Raw genomic sequence first — 19446 nt, 5'->3', positions numbered from 1 at the left:
CACTTTCTACATACGCTCTCATTTTCCGAGACGACAGTTTAGCATAGCCTTCAAGCTACGTCATTTGCTACGACCTAGCAAGGCGCCATATTCAGTTATTATTGATATTGATATTATGAATCATGTACCGTCAAGAGCGACGTTCATCATTAATGGATTAAACTTAAGTATGAACTAATTACGTCCGCTTTCTGAATTCTCATTCCTTGTCATGTTCCAGACCTCACGTCAGTATAGTTCTTCCCTCCTGACGCCAGCCTGCGTGAGCTAAAACGCCTGCATTTCTGCCTCCTCTAGTAACACGATGTTGGCTCTTCAGCCAACACTACGTACCTCGCTATATTTCTACTGTATTGGGACCCAAAATGGATAAATGATAACAGTTTATCACAACGGCCTCCACTGAATGGATTAAAATATCCATTTTATTTCCGTTAGTTCACAATTTCGTCTGTGCAGCCATTGTAGATGTAGCTATGGTGGAAGTAGATCGAGGATGCTTAGCATGTACTGTATGTGGTGGAACTTGGTTGCCAAGTGTCAGTCGCCTCCCTACATTGTGTAATAGTGGAGAGCGTGAGTGTGCTTGCTTGTAGTCCAACATTTGATCACGAAGAAAATAGCACTTTCAAAACAACCATGCAGTCCTTAGCAAATTTCAGCAATCGTGAAACTGTTGGGAGAAGCTAACGCCCACAAGGTGAGAGCTATACATGGTGGGTGGGAAAATCCTGTAGCCAGCATGCGTCTCGATTTCTGCGGCCACCTGAGGCGTCGCATGGCCGAGGAAATGCTGGTGAAAGTGAATGAAGGAAGACGTTGATTTCGGCAGCGGATGGCAGCTCACGATGGCGCTACGAGGGGCGGAAAGGGTAAAGGAGTTCGCAGAACCACCACTCAGGAGACGGGCCCAGGTGGCACTCAGTGCCTGTCCACGCCAACTGAAGTGAACAGCAAGGTGTTTGAACGAATTGGCGATAGCAGCTGAGCAGCTGCGACATGCCGACCTGACGCCGCTTGTGGCTGAAGTAAGAGTTCCACTGGCCCGTTAGTAGGAGAGAAAGATGTCAGGTGCAAGGGGCTCAGTGCGAATGGCAGGGCCGCAGACAGCAGTGGCAGAACCTTGGGATGGCGGCTAGCTGATCGATGCAGACACGTAAACCATCGTTGGTGCCCTTTCAGAGTTGATGGCTGTCAGACTGCATGTTTATATATACAAATTTCGCGGGTTCTTGTTTTACCGCGGCATCGGTTTCTATCACATAAGCCACAACGAACGTGAAGGAATCAGGTCACCTAGCGACCGTGACTCTACCTGTTTGCTACATCCCACTGGTCCCTCTGCTGGGCCGAGCTGTATGGTAAATGTTTAACGCCATGGTGACCATATTTGTTGTGTCAGCAAGTCACTCTAGATGGAAGCACCTGGCCACTCCCGATCTGACCCACTTCCATAAGGTTATTGTATTACGTGTAGTGGTTTCGTTATTATATTCAGCCATAGCAGGTAAGCTCGCCGTGGCGAAACACTATATCCAAATGCGTGAACAGCTGTATTTCAATGAAATGGGTATTTACCTGTTCACATTCTTAATACGCTTTACGTCGACATCGGCGGCTTGAGAAGGCAGCATGGCCTCCTCGCCCGCAGGCGTTGGCATTTCTTTTGTTTTCATTATTACTTGAATACCTTTCTACTCATAATGAATCACACTCGCGTCTCACTTTTTCTTCTTACTTTTGATATTACCCTACATTCGTCTATCCAGAAATCTTCATCTTCTTCGCAATTATAGCTTGTCGAAAGGGTTGTTATTGGCCACATTGGGGTTTCTTGATGAAAATGGCCTCGATAGGGAAGATTTAGAGGCGACCCATAAGCAAAACCGCGACACAGTTCAATTGAGAGGAAAATTACAGCATTTGCAAGAAGACGACAGGGTCGCTTTGGAGGAATCGTTGCCGGCGGCTGTGGTCGAGCGAGTCTAGGTGCTTCAGTCAGGAACCGCGCTGCGGCTACGGCCACAGGTTCGAATCCTGCTTCGGGCATGGATGTGTGTGGTGTCCTTAGTTTAGTTAGGTTTAAGTTCAAAAAATGGTTCAAATACCTCTGAGCACTATGGGACTTAACATCTGAGGTCAGCAGTCCCCTAGAACTTAGAACTACTTAAACCTAACTAACCTAAGGACATCACACACATCCATGCCCGAGGCAGGATTCGAACCTGCGACCGTAGGGATCGCGCGGTTCCAGACTGAAGCGCCTAGAACCGTTCGGCTACACCGACCGGCTAGGTTTAAGTAGTTCTAAGTCTAGGGGACTGATGACCTCAGATTATAAGTCTTATAGTGCTTAGAGCCATTTGAACCATTTCCCCATTTTAATTCACTGACTTAGCCTTTGCATTTCGCTTTTCAGGTTTTCTGGCTACTGTGACACATGGTTATTAAAATACGCACATATGCACACGAACATAATACGGCGATGCGGTTCGAAACGCCTATACAAGGCCGCAAGTTTCTGGCGCAGTTGTCAGAGCGGTTACTATTGCTTCAGTGGCAGGTTACCTAGATTTACTAGGCTTAGAAGCATGAAACCGGAATTTGGTTGCAATAATTCCACGCCTGTTGTGTAAAACTGATAAGTAATATTTTATTGGAAATAATCTCCATTCCTATGTACTCATTTTTTTCGGCAGGTTATGAATGCCAATCCAAAAATCCGTTATTGTTTTGAGCGAATCAGCCAGCTAGCCATGTTGAATTGAAGCATTGCTCAGCGATAGCGTATCCCAGTGACGAAAATAGATGTAAATCGGACATGCCCTAGTATTTTTCAACTGAACGCCTCGATCGTTTCCCTGACTCGTTTTGCGGGTTCTGATAGGGCGTTATCACTGATCAATAAGACGTTCTCATGCCTTTTTCCATAGGTATTCACGTAATGTAGGATTTAAATCGATCGTTTGCTTTTGTTAGCGATCAATGTTAACGGTTTCACCATGTTAGGCAGCTCAATCTAACGCAGAGCATTGTCTTCTTTCCGAAGCGGTTTATTCTTGCAGCGGATGTCGATGGTTGTCTTGGAATCACCCATGATTTACGACGCTTATGATTTTCAAAATATATCCATTTCCCAGCAGCTGTCACTATTCGATGGAGAAAAGACTTTATTTTGTACGTGGGGAGCAGCATTTCACAAGTAGTTTTTTGATTTGCTTGCTGTCTGTCATTCTGTTCATGCGGAACCCATTTTTCCAGTTTCTGCAGCTTCCCCATAATAGCTTTCAACCGAAGAGAAACTGCTATCTGCGTTACATTCAGTTGTTTCGCGAGTTCCTGTTGAGTTTGAATATCATCTTTATCCAACAGGGCCTCCAACACGTTGTCTTCGATCTTCTCGTTGGTGTCGCATGCGCGTCGTTTCTCACATCAAAATCAGCACCTCTTAATTTTTTGAACCACTCGAAAGACTGTGTTTTCCGAAGAGCATGTTCGCCGAAAGCCTCGACAGTTTTGTTCTAATGATAACGGAAAACCAATGCTGTCCACAAATCGTAGTTTCTAGGCACAAAATTCGACTTGTTAACGGGTTTGGAACAGATGCCGATATAAAAAACTTGGGTTACTGTTTATTGACATTCGTCGTCACCCGTTATAGGAAGCAGATGGCATTGCAGACGCCGTCTCACGGGCCCGACACTGGCGACTAGCACCATCTATAGGAAAATTCCGGTTTCATACTTCTACGCCTGCTAAGTGAGCTTGAACGTCATGTTTTAGTCGGAATACGAGCGATGGGACGCAGCATCCCCGAGGTAACGAGGACGTGGGGATTTCACAAGTGTACCGTGAATATCAGGAATTCTGAAAAACATCAAATCTCCGACATCGCTATCGCCTGAAAAAGATCCCGCAAGAACGGGACCAACGACGAATGAAAATCGTTCAGTGTGACAGAAGTGCAACCCATCCGCCAATTGCTGCAGATTTCAAAGCAGGGCCATAAACAAGTGTCAGCTTGTGAACCATTCAACAAAACATCATCAATATGGGCTTTCGGAGCTTAAGGCCTACACATATACCATTGGTGACTATACGAAACAAAGCTTTACGCCTCGCCTGGGCCCACCAACACCGACATTGGACTGTTGATGAATGGAAACATGTTGTCTGGTCGACGAGTCTCGGTTGAAATTGTATCGAGAGTGTACGACTACGGAGACAACCTCATTAATCCAAGGAACCTGCATTTCAGCTGGGGAGTGTTGAAGCTGGTGGAGGATCTTTAATGGTGTGGGGCGTGTGCAGCTGGATTGATATGGAACCCCTGATAAGTCTAGATACGACTCTGACAGATGACAAGTACGTGAGAATCCTGTCTGTTCATCTGCATCCATTCATGTCCATTGTGCATTCCGACGTACTTGGGCAATTCCAGCAGGACAATGCGACAACCCATACGTTCAGAATTGCTACAGAGTAGCTCCAGGAATACTCTTCTGAGTTTAAACACTTCCGCTGGCCACAAAAACTCCCCAGACATGAACCTAATTGAGCTTATCTTGGATGCCTTGCAACGTGCTGTTCAGAAGGGATCTCCACCTCCCTCGTACTCTTACGGATTTATGGACAGCTCTGCAAGATTCAGCACTACTTCAGACATTAGTTGAGTCCATGCCACGTCTTGCTGCGGCACTTCAGCGTGCTTGCGAGGGCCCTACACGATATTACGCAGGTGGAGCAGTTTCGCTGAATCTCCAGTGTATTTAACCATTCACTGATGTTGAAACGTCTTTCCTTGGATCCAGTACCGGCTGGAATACGAAGCACAACACGTGCCACATGATGAACTTTAGGGAGTTTACATTTAGGAGACCCAAGCCATTATCGTTACATTCAAAAATACACTAATACGGTTTAATATGAACGACTTATTCCACATTACTGAACTTGTAACTTCACCTCTCGAGTCTACAATTTCTAAAAGGAATAAATTATATTTAGAACAAAAAACTCGACATTCAGTTTTTTAAAGCATTGCGAATCTACCTCTGTTCTCCGAAAGTGACCTCAAGATGTATGGTGGAGGGTCTTTTCTCTTTTACTATTCCATTCATCAAGGCACGTGGGAAGAACGATTTTTCGCATATGATTGGCAGCGAAGATCCATATGACGTCCAATTTGTTCGATTTTCTCATTTCGCAAGACGTTCATGGGAGGATGTAATGTGTTTCACGACTTCCTGTAACTTGCTCGGTTACAATTTCAGATGTAGACTACTTCGTGTAACAAGCCCTGTATCAATGGCCGCTGCAGTATGTTGAACACCTCCATAACACTCACACTTAGTAGTCGACCCCGGGACTGCACTCTAGGCTCTTCGTCTGATCTTTTGTATCTCTTCTGGTGATACTACTCGTAAGGGGCGAACAGTATTCAACAGTACACAAGAATCAGTATAAGAAAATTTTTTTAAGCCCGTTTTTCCGTGGGTTAGTTAAATTTTCTTGATTATCCTAATGAATTTTTCTTAAAATTCTTTCCAGGCTAAGAGTAACGTGTTTTCAGTGTGCTATGATGTATTGAATCCACTCACAAATCTAGCCAGACACACTTTATCTCTGGTTTACTGAACGGCGATGTGCAATTGTGTCTAATGCCTTTCGAAATTCTGAGGATACGACATCAACTAGGGGGCCATTGTCTTCCGCACTGGATCTTACTGATAAATAGAGCGAGATGCGTTTCAAAAAAAATTGTTCAAATGGCTCTGAGCGCTATGGGACTTATCATCTGTGGTCATCAGTCCTCTAGAACTTAGAACTACTTAAACCTAACTAACCTAAGGACATCACAAAAATCCACGCCCGAGGCAGGATTCGAACCTGCGACCGTAGCGGTCACGCGGTGCCAGACTGAAGCGCCTAGAACCACACGGCCACAACGGCCGGCGAGATGCGTTTCCCTAGATCTGTTAGCGTAACGCATGTTGCGTTTTGTTGCTTTAACATCAATGTGTAACCATTAACAATGGTCCATAATTTTCGAACACATTCACGTCAATAATCCGATCATGACAATCTGTCCGACAAACCTTCAAAGCGGCAACGAACTACGCTGTTTTCAAATGTAGGTACCGTTTCTTGCTCTAGCGACCTACAGTGAACGACTGATAGGAGGAGAACAAGTTATTTCACGTAACCTCTGTGGAATCTCAGGTAGTATCTGATCTACGTGCCTTTCTACTGTTCAGCAATTTATTTTCCTATTCCACGTTCGCTTATCTCATTGTAAAATAGTTTCACAGACAATTTGACTTCTACTGTGATCATGGTACCTACTGAACACCGTTGTAAGACTGTGCTAACTATCTTAGACTACCTAAGCTAATGAGCTACTATCTGTCGTTTCCTAGATAACAATCACGTGACGTTAGAGGATATGCAGTAGACTGGCCGCTTCACGTGCATGCGTTTAATTCCGCAATGTAATTTTTATGTTTTCACGATTTAATCCGCGTTGACTTGCCCCTGCTTAAGTTCTATGGCAATTGGGAGAAAGTTCTTCAATCCCTTTCGGCTCTCTAAACCAGTACGTTTAATCAAAACAATAGCGGGAGACGTATGGAAGATCCTAAAACCCATGGAGGTAGTGCTGGTACCGACCTCTTCTCCCTCGTTGGCAGTCTGAAACACGGCGTTACCAGAACACAAAATCAGTGGTACTGCCGTACATGTCTAAATAATACGTCGACACATTACATATTATTCTGAAAGTAAGCCGATAATATCGAATTCTGTACGTCTGATTTCTTAGAAGTTATAGTGATTACCCGAGCTCCTATGTCAATTACGTTTTGGACAAAAAACTCGGCATTAAATTTTATGATTTTTCCCTGCTATCTAAGATTTATTCTAATTCATATACTGTAACAAATAAAACCTCGGTCACAAATATTAAGTCAAAATTGACCTGGTTTCGACGCTACTATGAGCGTCGTCTTCAGAATTAGACTAACCGTACTAAAACATTAGGTATATAGTACATTAATAAAATTAAAGTTTGTACTGACGCGAAAAGATGCAGTACTTACAAGTCACATATTAAAAAATATCTAAGCCGGAAAGGCGACGTCATGAACACTTGTGAGATGGCGAGCCGCTAAGGGCTGATCGTACTGTGAACAAGGGTTGCAACAGTACTACCGATACACTCGCTTCGTGATTCGAGCGAGCCTTAATGTCCTGGTCTACATGATTCGAGATTTATATATAATGGTAACTTCTTTATTTATAGGCACGGACCGTTTCGCAGCATTTTAGCTGCAACATCAGTTGCAATAAAGTCAAGCCATGTTCCGATCGAGAAGAGAGATTGGGATGACCCAGCGTTCACAGCTAGTTATTTTCGCTAAGTACGTGACGTCAAACAGAAAATAACATAGAACACTCTCGTAATACCGTGAGTAACAGCATCCCGGAAGCTAATGGGGTCCCCGTGTACCGAAATAGTGATCAAAGCACCGACTGTATTGATCATCTACTGGATAATGTGAAATCGCAGCAGATAACGGTCGCTCATTTGCCCACAGCAAGCGCGGGCACTGGATTTTGTTCTTACAGTCTGCGTGTCAAGAATTATATACATATCGCTGAAAATACTCATACGAACGCATTCCACTGCGTGGGTTCCAAATCTGATATTCGTCTTTCGTATCTCTAGCATTCTTCTTCTACTAATTGAAAACGACTGGTGGGCTACGCAGTAGAAGAAAACGAAGCGTGAAGTACTGAAAATATCCAGAGACCTTGATTGCATTTGCTACAAAATCTGCGATACAATTCACGACTATAATAATTCGACGATGCAATGAATTATTAAGTTATATTTAAAAAAATTATCACGTTATGACTATATTTGCCAGAGTAAGTTATATCAAACGGAAATTTAGTACTCATAAAACCCAAATCAGAGGCTTTTGCTTGTAAATACCGTAAACAGCGCGTATAATGTCATTCATAACCTGTTTAAAATGTTACTCTGCTTTCTGTCAATATTGTCGAAACTAGCACCAATTTTTTTATCATTACTGTTGCTGCGTACGAGGCAATTTACTAGACACTAGTAGTTCCGCATCTAAGCTAAGAAAGATTCACTAATACTTAATGCAGCCGTCACCAATATTCTACTCCTATTCATATGAATGTTAGCAAATCCAACACACAGTACTCGATAACAGTTTCCGTCATACATCATTATCTTTGTACGACACCACAAAAAATTTATGGATGACGTGGATTGTAAGATATTTTCATTTTACCGACAGGCAATTGATTTGAACACACTACTGTATACAAGTGTAGCTACTAAAACAGTTACACCTGACTGCCACAAACTACACTTTTGTATTGGAATTTGATTTATTTGTGTCAAGATCATTCGCTTGCTCCCATCTTATTATTTATTTCTAATGTAACCATATATCTTGGTCTTATTCGCGACGTACTTATTCGATAATTGCTCCACGCGGAAGATAAACCAGTACTTCCGAGTGCAACACAGGCAAAAAAGTGTTGCCTGCAACAGACGCGGAATCAGTAGGAAGTGATGTAACAAACAACGGTGACTGTTAGCCGGTATGCTTCCCAGCTGTGCTACAATATATCTTTCTTACACGTTTCGCTGTGTCACTGTGTTTCAGAAGTGTAGCGAGGTGAGTGGGACGTACAGTACACGGCAAACAACACACGGAACGTGACGTACTGTGGGTACTTGTCTGCATGGTATGAAGTATGCACAGGTAGCGATTATTAGGAATATCTGTCGTACTTAAAGAAATACTTATGTGATTGTGTTTACCCTGAAAACAGGAACAAATATTCCACGTCTCTTGCAACTTAATTTTTCTCTCCAGGAAAAAGGGAAATATAAGGAAGACCTTCTATACGTTCATATTTCCCCTCCTTACGTGCTTTATAGTTACTGTATATCGAGATAAGAGCTTCTCGAACATCTCTATTCTATTAAACTTTGTCTATTAGAATCCATACGCTGCTTAGAACACTAATTTTACAGTACCATGAAGTTTCGTAGTCACAAAGTAGTGAATATATATAATTCAAACTACCGATGTCGACAGAAATAATGAAAAATATTACATTAAACACAGAATTTATATTTTAAAGTATCTGTGAAGTCTAAACTATAACAGAAACACTATTACGATACTAGATATACACATATCAATTTTTTTTTTCCATTACCCCGATTCCCAGAACTCCTGAAGATAGACGTTGACTGTGGATAATAAGACGGGGGGGGGGGGGGGCGGGGGGGGGTCTGGTCGCCGATCAGTTTCAGTCATTCCACCAGGAAGGAGGTACACGGCTTGTGTTGTCTGTACTTCAACCATGCCTAGACGGTCAATACTGCGGTTCCATCGCTTCCGCATTGTTACTTTGTGCCAGGAAGGGCTCTCAAGAAGGGAAGTGTCCAGGTGTCTCGGAGTGAACCAAAGCGATGTTGTTCGGACATGGAGGAGATACAGAGAGGCAGGAACTATAGATGACATGCCTCGCTCAGGCCACCCTAGGGCTACTACTGTAGTGGATGACCACCACGTACGGTTTATGGCTCGGAGGAAACGTGACAGCAACGCCACCATGTAGAATGACGCTTTCGTGCAGCCACAGGACGTCCTATTACGACTCAAACTGTGCGCACTCCGGTGCACTATGCGTCACTTCATTCCCGACGTCCATGTCGAGGTTTCATTTTTGCAACCACGCCACCGTGCAGCGTGGTACAGATGGACCCGACAACATGCCGAATGGACCGCTCAGGATAGACATAACGTTGTCTTCACAGATGAGTGACGCATGTGCCTTCAACCATACAATCGTCGGAGACGTGTTTGGAGGCAATCCGGTCAGGCTGAACGTGTTGGACACACTGTCCAGCGAGTGCTGCAAGGTGGCGGTTCCCTGTTGTTTTGGAGTGGCATTATGTGGGGCCGACGTACGCCGCTGCTGGTAATAGAAGGCGCCGTAACGGCTTCACGATACATGAATTCCATGTTCCGACCGATAGTCCAACCATATTGGAAGCATATTGGCGAGGCATTCGTCTTCATGGACGGCAATTCGAGTCCCCATAGTGTACATCTTGTGAATGACTTCCTTCAAGATAACGACATCGCTCGACTATAGTGGCCAGCATGTTCTACAGACCTTAGCCCTATCGAACACGCCTGGGGTAGATTGAAAAGGGCTGTTTATGAACGACGTGTCTCAACAATCACTATGAGGGATCTACGCCGAAACTAAGTGGAGGAGTGGAACAATCTCGACCAACAGTGTCAATATGAACCTGTGGATAGTATGCCACGACGAATACAGGCCTGCATCAATGCAAGAGGACGTGCTGCGGGCTAATAGAGGTACCAGTGTGTGCATACCAAACTCTACCACCACCTCTGAAGGTCTCGCTGTATGGTGGTACAACGTGCAATGTCTGGTTCTCATGAGCAGTAGAAAGGGCGGAGATGATTATATTGATCTTTCTTCCAATTTTCAGTACAGGTTCCTAAACTCTCGCAATCGAGGTGATGCAAACTCTTTTGATGTGTGTAGAATATTACCTTATCATACTGTGGTACTAAATATTTGTAGTTAATTTCTTTCTTTAAGTTTGTAACCCATTTATCTTATGGATTTCGAAGTCTATGAGATTACCTATGTCAGAAACTTCCTTTCCAGCTGGGTCCCAAATATCCAGGGAGTGACAAAGGTTTAAAAGCTTCTCTATAATGTAGCCATTGTGACATCCTAAATATAGAACCCATAATGACCAACCTTTTGTTGCAAAAGAAATAGATAAATTAGTCCTCCTGATAGTGACGACAGCTACTGGTAACAGATCTTACACTCTTGTCAGTTTGATTAACAGGGATGTTATATAAATACTAATGATTATCATAAAGAAAGGACTGAATGAAAGAATACCATATGATAAAAAACAGAAACTTTAAAGAAACAATTCAAAAAATATTATTTACGAAGGTTATAGCCCAGACCATAAATCGACCAAAGATAACATTTATTCTACAAGAGAGTTGTAGCGGCATCGAGGTGTAAGTTCGCTGTGACTACAATGTAACTCGGCAATGGAGATGTTCACTTCTCTTTGTTCTCGGGCAACAGTAGTACGCAAGTTAAGTGCTGCTAGATTGTTTTAAAACTGATTGGAAGTTTAAAGTTTTACGATATAGCCTAGAAATATTAGTCAGAAGTCGTATTAAAGTAGGATCATCTTGACCGTTAGACCAATGACGGGATTATAATGCATGTGACAAAAAAGTGAATCGTGTGATTACTGATTTGTGATGGGACTTAGCCTTCGTGGTACTTAATAGTCCCGAACATCAAAGAACACAGAAAGAGACTGACCGCCGACATAAACTCGATTACTAGACTTGAGTACGCCGCAACTAAATGCAATCACTAAGAGTTTACAATTTCGCCGTATTGTCAGAAGGTATCGTCGAAGTCAGGCTTACTGGTGTTAACGGACATAATTCCCTAAATGACATATCGGTGTGTATGCTCAGCGTAGGTACAGACAATAATTACGAAGAACAATAAACTTTAATTCAACTTTAATTCTCCGTGTCCCTTACATCAGTTCATGGACATTTAAAGTGCATTCGTAAAATTAACTGATTATTCTGATAACATAAAAGTGCCAAGTGAATTGGCGGTATTTTAAATGTGAACAGCAATAACCTTACACCAAAGTTACAACGTATTCTGAACATTGCTCAAGGGTATGTTATCTCTGGAGATACGTAGCGCAGGTGTTGAATACGCGACGTAGCGACGCCTTGACGACGGAATAATAATTAACAACTTATTATCCTCGCAAAATTCATAATGTGGCCTCGGCTTCGGTAAACTGAAGGGTCTGTCGCGAAGACGCAAGGGACTTTTGTTTATTTCAGGTCAACGGAGGCATCGCGTTATCGAGTGGTGCTGTCGATACATTTACAAGTGAAGAAGATCGACAGACAACGAACACCATAGCTTTCATTGCAAGCAAGGGCGCCGCACACACTCTTACGTGCTGCTCCATCGGTACAGTGATATCATTTCTACATCTACATCTACATTCATACTCCGCAAGCCACCCAACGGTGTGTGGCGGAGGGCACTTTACGTGCCACTGTCATTACCTCCCTTTCCTGTTCCAGTCGCGTATGGTTCGCGGGAAGAACGACTGTCTGAAAGCCTCCGTGCGCGCTCTAATCTCTCTAATTTTACATTCGTGATCTCCTCGGGAGGTATAAGTAGGGGGAAGCAATATACTCGATACCTCATCCAGAAACGCACCCTCTCGAAACCTGGCGAGCAAGCTACACCGCGATGCAGAGCGCCTCTCTTGCAGAGTCTGCCACTTGAGTTTATTAAACATCTCCGTAATGCTATCACGGTTACCAAATAACCCTGTGACGAAACGCGCCGCTCTTCTTTGGATCTTCTCTATCTCCTCCGTCAACCCGATCTGGTACGGATCCCACACTGATGAGCAATACTCAAGTATAGGTCGAACGAGTGTTTTGTAAGCCACCTCCTTTGTTGCTGGACTACATTTTCTAAGCACTCTCCCAATGAATCTCAACCTGGTACCCGCCTTACCAACAATTAATTTTATATGATCATTCCACTTCAAATCGTTCCGCACGCATACTCCCAGATATTTTACAGAAGTAACTGCTACCAGTGTTTGTTCCGCTATCATATAATCATACAATAAAGGATCCTTCTTTCTATGTATTCGCAATACATTACATTTGTCTATGTTAAGGGACAGTTGCCACTCCCTGCACCAAGTGCCTATCCGCTGCAGATCTTCCTGCATTTCGCTACAATTTTCTAATGCTGCAACTTCTCTGTATACTACAGCATCATCCGCGAAAAGCCGCATGGAACTTCCGACACTATCTACTAGGTCATTTATATATATTGTGAAAAGCAATGGTCCCATAACACTCCCCTGTGGCACGCCAGAGGTTACCTTAACGTCTGTAGACGTCTCTCCATTGATAACAACATGCTGTGTTCTGTTTGCTAAAAAATCTTCAATCCAGCCACACAGCTGGTCTGGTATTCCGTAGGCTCTTACTTTGTTTATCAGGCGACAGTGCGGAACTGCATCGAACGCCTTCCGGAAGTCAAGAAAAATAGCATCTACCTGGGAGCCTGTATCTAATATTTTCTGGGTCTCATGAACAAATAACGCGAGTTGGGTCTCACACGATCGCTGTTTCCGGAATCCATGTTGATTCCTACATAGTAGATTCTGGGTTTCCAAAAACGACATGATACTCGAGCAAAAAACATGTTCTAAAATTCTACAACAGATCGACGTCAGAGATATAGGTCTATAGTTTTGCGCATCTGCTCGACGACCCTTCTTGAAGACTGGAACTACCTGTGCTCTTTTCCAATCATTTGGAACCCTCCGTTCCTCTAGAGAATTGCGGTACACGGCTGTTAGAAGGGGGGCAAGTTCTTTCGCGTACTCTGTGTAGAATCGAATTGGTATCCCGTCAGGTCCAGTGGACTTTCCTCTGTTGAGTGATTCCAGTTGCTTTTCTATTCCTTGGACACTTATTTCGATGTCAGCCATTTTTTCGTTTGTGCGAGGATTTAGAGAAGGAACTGCAGTGCGGTCTTCCTCTGTGAAACAGCTTTGGAAAAAGGTGTTTAGTATTTCAGCTTTACGCGTGTCATCCTCTGTTTCAATGCCATCATCATCCCGGAGTGTCTGGATATGCTGTTTCGAGCCACTTACTGATTTAACGTAAGACCAGAACTTCCTAGGATTTTCTGTCAAGTCTGTACATAGAATTTTACTTTCGAATTCACTGAACGCTTCTCGCATAGCCCTCCTTACGCTAACTTTGACATCGCTTAGCTTCTGTTTGTCTGAGAGGTTTTGGCTGCGTTTAAACTTGGAGTGAAGCTCTCTTTGCTTTCGCAGTAGTTTCCTAACTTTGTTGTTGTACCACGGTGGGTTTTTCCCGTCCCTCACAGTTTTACTCGGCACGTACCTGTCTAAAACGCATTTTACGATTGCCTTGAACTTTTTCCATAAACACTCAACATTGTCAGTGCCGGGACAGAAATTTCTGAAAATAACCAAACCACGCGAGGAGTTGGTTCTTTTTTAATAGTCATCTCGACTGGGACACCCATCACCATCGAGCCGACACAGAACAGCGCCACACCATGCTTCTCTCATTAGCCGGCCGAAGTGGCCGTGCGGTTAAAGGCGCTGCAGTCTGGAACCGCAAGACTGCTACGGTCGCAGGTTCGAATCCTGCCTCGGGCATGGATGTTTGTGATGTCCTTAGGTTAGTTAGGTTTAACTAGTTCTAAGTTCTAGGGGACTAATGACCTCAGCAGTTGAGTCCCATAGTGCTCAGAGCCATTTGAACCATTTTTTTCTCTCATTAAGTTCCAAAATATTGTCAGTTCTTCACGTTAGCAGTTACTGGATCCAGAAAGCTTACTGTATGCAGTGAGGAGGGGAAGTACGTATTTGCACTTTCATAGTAAATATTTTCCACTTCTAGGTTATTTGCACTTGTCTTCATATAATCAGTCTGTTCCTGGTTTAGTACAGTAACGAGTGGAAGAATTCAAACTTCCGTAGTGTCGGAAGTGATTGCAGATATGTTTATTTCGCCCAATCTCTTTACATTTCCCCAAACTGAGTTTTTTATGTTTTTGTTTAATAGTCAGACGATGTGCCTTGGACAACAGCGGATAAAAATTCTTCATCACATCGTTTTACGTGCAAACTGAACGAGATTCTGTTGATAAATCCTGGTTATTATTCGTTGGATGAATAAAACATTTATGAGTGTAGTGATAAAGTCCGTAAATTTAAAATTTTCGGAAGAGTATGAGCGCCACTCACAATTCGTACGAAATCGACAACTGTGTTTAGCACAGAGGAATTCTACAAATTATGACTGAAGTAACCGTAGAAGAGTTCAGACTGAAGAAAATGCTTGCCCAAACACTTGAAGAAGATGTCCCTATCAGCATGTTGAAGCCAACGGCCTCAGCGCAGTGGTAACACCTGTCCCCGTCAGATCACCGAAGTTAAGCGCTTGCCGGGTAGGTTACCTACCATGTGGACCATCCGGTCTGCCGAGCGCTGTTGGCAAGCGGGGTGCATTCAGGCATTATGATTCAAATTGAGGAACTACTTGATTCAGAAGGGTCGGCCGCTGTGGCCGAGCGGTTCTAGGCTGTTCAGTCCGGAACAACGCAGCTGCTGTGGTCGCAAGTTCGAATCCTGCCTCGGGCGTGGATGTGTGTGTGATGTCCATAGGTTAGTTAGATTAAGTAGTTATAAGTATAGGGGACTGTTGACCTCAGATGTTAAGTCCCATAGTGCTTAGAGCCATTTGAACCATTGATTGAGAAGTAGCGGCTCCAGTCTCGTAGACTGATATACGAACTGGAGAGCGGTGTGTTGACAGCATGCCCCTCCATATCAGCATCCAGTGCCGCCTGTGGGCTAAGGATAACATGGCTGCCGGTCGGTGCCATTGAACCTTCATGGCCTGTTCGGAAGTTGGGTAAGTAACAGCCGCTGCGGAACTTTAGTTACAAAATAAAGAATATACTCACAGATAGATGTGTACTGAAACGCGCATTGGCAATGAATCAAACCTTAGACTAGTATCGGAGCAAAATACTATCAACGAATCTGAGTAAACTCCAGAAGGTTCAGTTACAGAAGAAGCAGAGAGTTGGCTCCTTTCTTCATAGAATTTGCATTAGTTCCTTTGAGTCTGGGATATATTCTTTGCGCTTTGAAAAGAGCAGAGGTCAGACCTACCTACACAAATAAAACCGAAAGTGACCCACGAGCTACCGTCCTATTCGTCACATTTACTTGTAAGAGAATATTCAAATATACTCATAGTTCATACAGTATGAATAATGTGGAACAAAACAGCTTTCACCGTGAAAATCACTATAGGTTATAGAAATATAAATCACATGAAACTCAGACGAGCACTCTGCACCCATACTAACATCAGTTCTATAGCACAAGGCCTACCGAAAAGTTTTCGATGCAGTACACACGATACATTCTGAAGAAATCTGTACCCAGGTTTGCGACTAGGTCAATAGTTACCGACAGGCAGGACGCACATCGTTATTATGGGCGTCGGGTCTTCTACAGACACTGAAGTGATGTCCGTTGTGTCCCAGCACTGGTCACTAATGCACGCAGCACAACAGGTCTAGTTTGGACCAATAGCTATTCTGAATTAGCCTTTGTGAGTTCCTTGCTCTTACTTTTATTTATCATACATTACAATTTTATCCTACGAACTTCTTTACTCAAAAATTTAGAGTTTTACAGATGCACAAGATGTGTTAGCACTATTTTTTTCTAAATGTTATTTGGTCTCCTTACTTTCTATTAGCTGTAGTGATGACGCTAACAATACAGTTATTCGAATATCCTTCTGAACCATGCGCAATTCGGCAGTGTTTTGCCTCCAGGTACTGTCAACCCTAGAAAGCTATGAATAACAAAGTGGATTGTATCATTGATGTACGTATTGCTCTAACAAGGGAAGGTCGCCAATTGTGAAATTCAGATTCGACTCATACTGCGCATAATAAAAGCTCATGGCCAGAGGTGTAATGTGGCAAAGCACCAAAATGCACTTCTCAGCCGTTGTCGAGAAAATCGACAGTTAAAAGAAACCGTTGCGGTGAAATACTCTCTACGATTAATAGGTTTCCACAGCGTCGGGGCGCCGCGGTAAGCGCTCGGGTTCGTAATCCGAAGGTCGCCGGCTCGAATCTCGCGCCATGCAACCTTTTTTTAAGTATTTGTTTTTTGTAATATATATATATATATATATATATATATATATATATATATATATATATATATATATATATCGTGGGGTCTCTACTCTAATTCGAAAGTTTGACTTACACTATACGTATTCGTTTCGGAATATCGTTTCTACGCCTTCCGTTAACTATACCTGGTAAACATTATGAAGACAATAAGACAATAACATTTGTGAAATACAACTTTGTTTGCGGAAAACACACACACACACACACACATATATATATATATATATATATATATATATATATATATATATATATTTGAATTACAAAAAACAAATACTAATAAAAAAAGTTACAAGGCGCGAGATTCGATCCGGCGACCTTCGGATTACGAAACCGAGCGCTTACCGCTGTGCCACGACGCTGTATAAACCCATTAATCGTAGAGAGTATTTCTCGCAACGGTTTCTATTAACTGTCGATTTTCTCGACAACGGCTGAGAAGTGCATCTCGGTGCTTTGCCACATTACACCTCTGGCCATGAGCTTTTATTGTGCGCAGTATGAATCGAATCTGAATTTCACAATTGGCGGCCTCTACTTGTAAGTAATTTATAACAAATAGCAGTATCGAGATTGTTTATTTGAAAATGCAGAGTTAAAGACAAATTTGTGCAACAGCGGCGCGGAGTGGCATTGCGATTTGAGGCGCCATGTAACGGATTGCGCGGCCCTTTCTGCCGGAAGTTCGAGTCCTGTCCTGGGCATGGGTGTGTGTGTTGTTCTTAGCATAAGTTAGTTTAAGTTACTTTTTAGTTTTAGTTAAGTCTAGGGACCGATGACCTCAGCAGTTTGGTCGCTTAGGAATTCAAAAAAAATTTAACATCTGATTTTTGTCCAACACAGGAATTACGTTAAATTCATCAGATATGGTTGGCGATAATGTAGAATGGAGAGATTATTAACAATGTCGCGTAAAGGTGCTTCGGAGATTCCAAAAGTAGAGCCTCTTACAAACCCTTTCTTCAGAAAATACCAAGTTATTGGTATCAGTCCATAATTTTACTTTATATCGGTTGTAAATAGAACCTAATTATAAAGAAATTATTAATTTAATGGTCACTTTCCTATTTTTTTTATTGGTGTTTCTGGCGGTGGGCGATGTATGGCCGACCAGGGTCACAATTAAAAATGTGAACCATGACAGATATTATACACATCAAACACTGCTCTCCATAGACGGAGGGTAGTTTTCACCAAAACACCATATGAAATTAAGTCATCAAAGCACATTCACGATTATGTTATGCATTTGTTACTTTCGTGCGTAGCTTACGCGTATGTATTTCAAAACCAAAGTTACACGTTTCGCCCTACGCTAAATTTATTGTGGAATAACAGTGATGTATTGCCAGGAGAGAGTACATGTGCAGAGAATTCTCTCAGACAAAGTTCTGTTCGTATACAGATAACGGGTGTATCACAATGGCGCAGCTACTAGTCACATAGTCCAAATTGGAAGTCCACTGGCCACTACGATTCTTGTAGATAAACTGTCCAGCGTAAAATATAGATCAAATGCAAACCGCATTCAGCCGTCAGGTGGTTCCAACAATTTCGCCAAGGGCGGACAGACGTAGATGAACCTTATCTGGAAGTCCAGTAATTTTCAAGTGTTGGATGATCTGGAAGAACATCGGTGGGAGGGGGAGGTGGAATACATGTTCCAGCAATGAGGACGTTCTCAAAGTGGCCATTACATGACTCAGTGATCAAGGCGAGGATATCTACCGCAGAGAATCCAAACGATTAGTAGTACGTACCAATCGTTGTTTATAAGGAGTTGATGACGTTGTTGGAAAATAGTGTCACATATCTTTATCGTTTTGAAGTGTAGTGCAGCAGTCAATAAAAGTTATTTGGTTCGCCATTATAATGTGTAACTTACTATCTGAAGCACTTCGGACATATATGCAGAATCTCTGTAGGAACTATAAAGCGCACCCCGTATCTAACACCCCCGTCGACATGGAGGTCATTAGAGACGGAGCACAAGCTCGGATTAGGGAAGGACGGAGAAAGAAAGCTTCCCTTCCGAAAGAACCATCTCGGCCTTTGCCTTAAGTCATTTTAACGAAATCATAGAAAACCTAAATCAGGATGGGCGTACGGGTGTTTGCACCTTGGCCCTCCGAATGTGAGTCAAATGTGCTAACCACTATGCGACCCCGTTCGGTGCATATGTGGCGCCAGCATACGCAGCGCCAGCATTGGACAAATAAGACGAAGCCTGTCGCCAATCCCTCCTCCCGTCCCCTCCCCCTCTCCTCTCCCCGCCCCCCCCCCCCCCCCCGTCGAACACCTTGCACTCCTTATACAGTTCGAATCAACATTAAGGGGACATTGTACGTGAAATTCATTGAAATTTGACATTTACTGTTTCCCACTCCGTAACTAATGAGGAGGTATTGAATAGAATTGGGGAGAAGAGGAGCTTGTGGCACAACATGACAAGAAGTAGGAACCGGTTGGTAGGACATG

Source organism: Schistocerca nitens, chromosome 6 (assembly GCF_023898315.1).
Source record: "Schistocerca nitens isolate TAMUIC-IGC-003100 chromosome 6, iqSchNite1.1, whole genome shotgun sequence".
NCBI classification, from domain to species: domain Eukaryota; kingdom Metazoa; phylum Arthropoda; class Insecta; order Orthoptera; family Acrididae; genus Schistocerca; species Schistocerca nitens.
The sequence above is the reverse complement of the archived record's forward strand: the minus strand, read 5'-3'. Positions refer to the sequence as shown.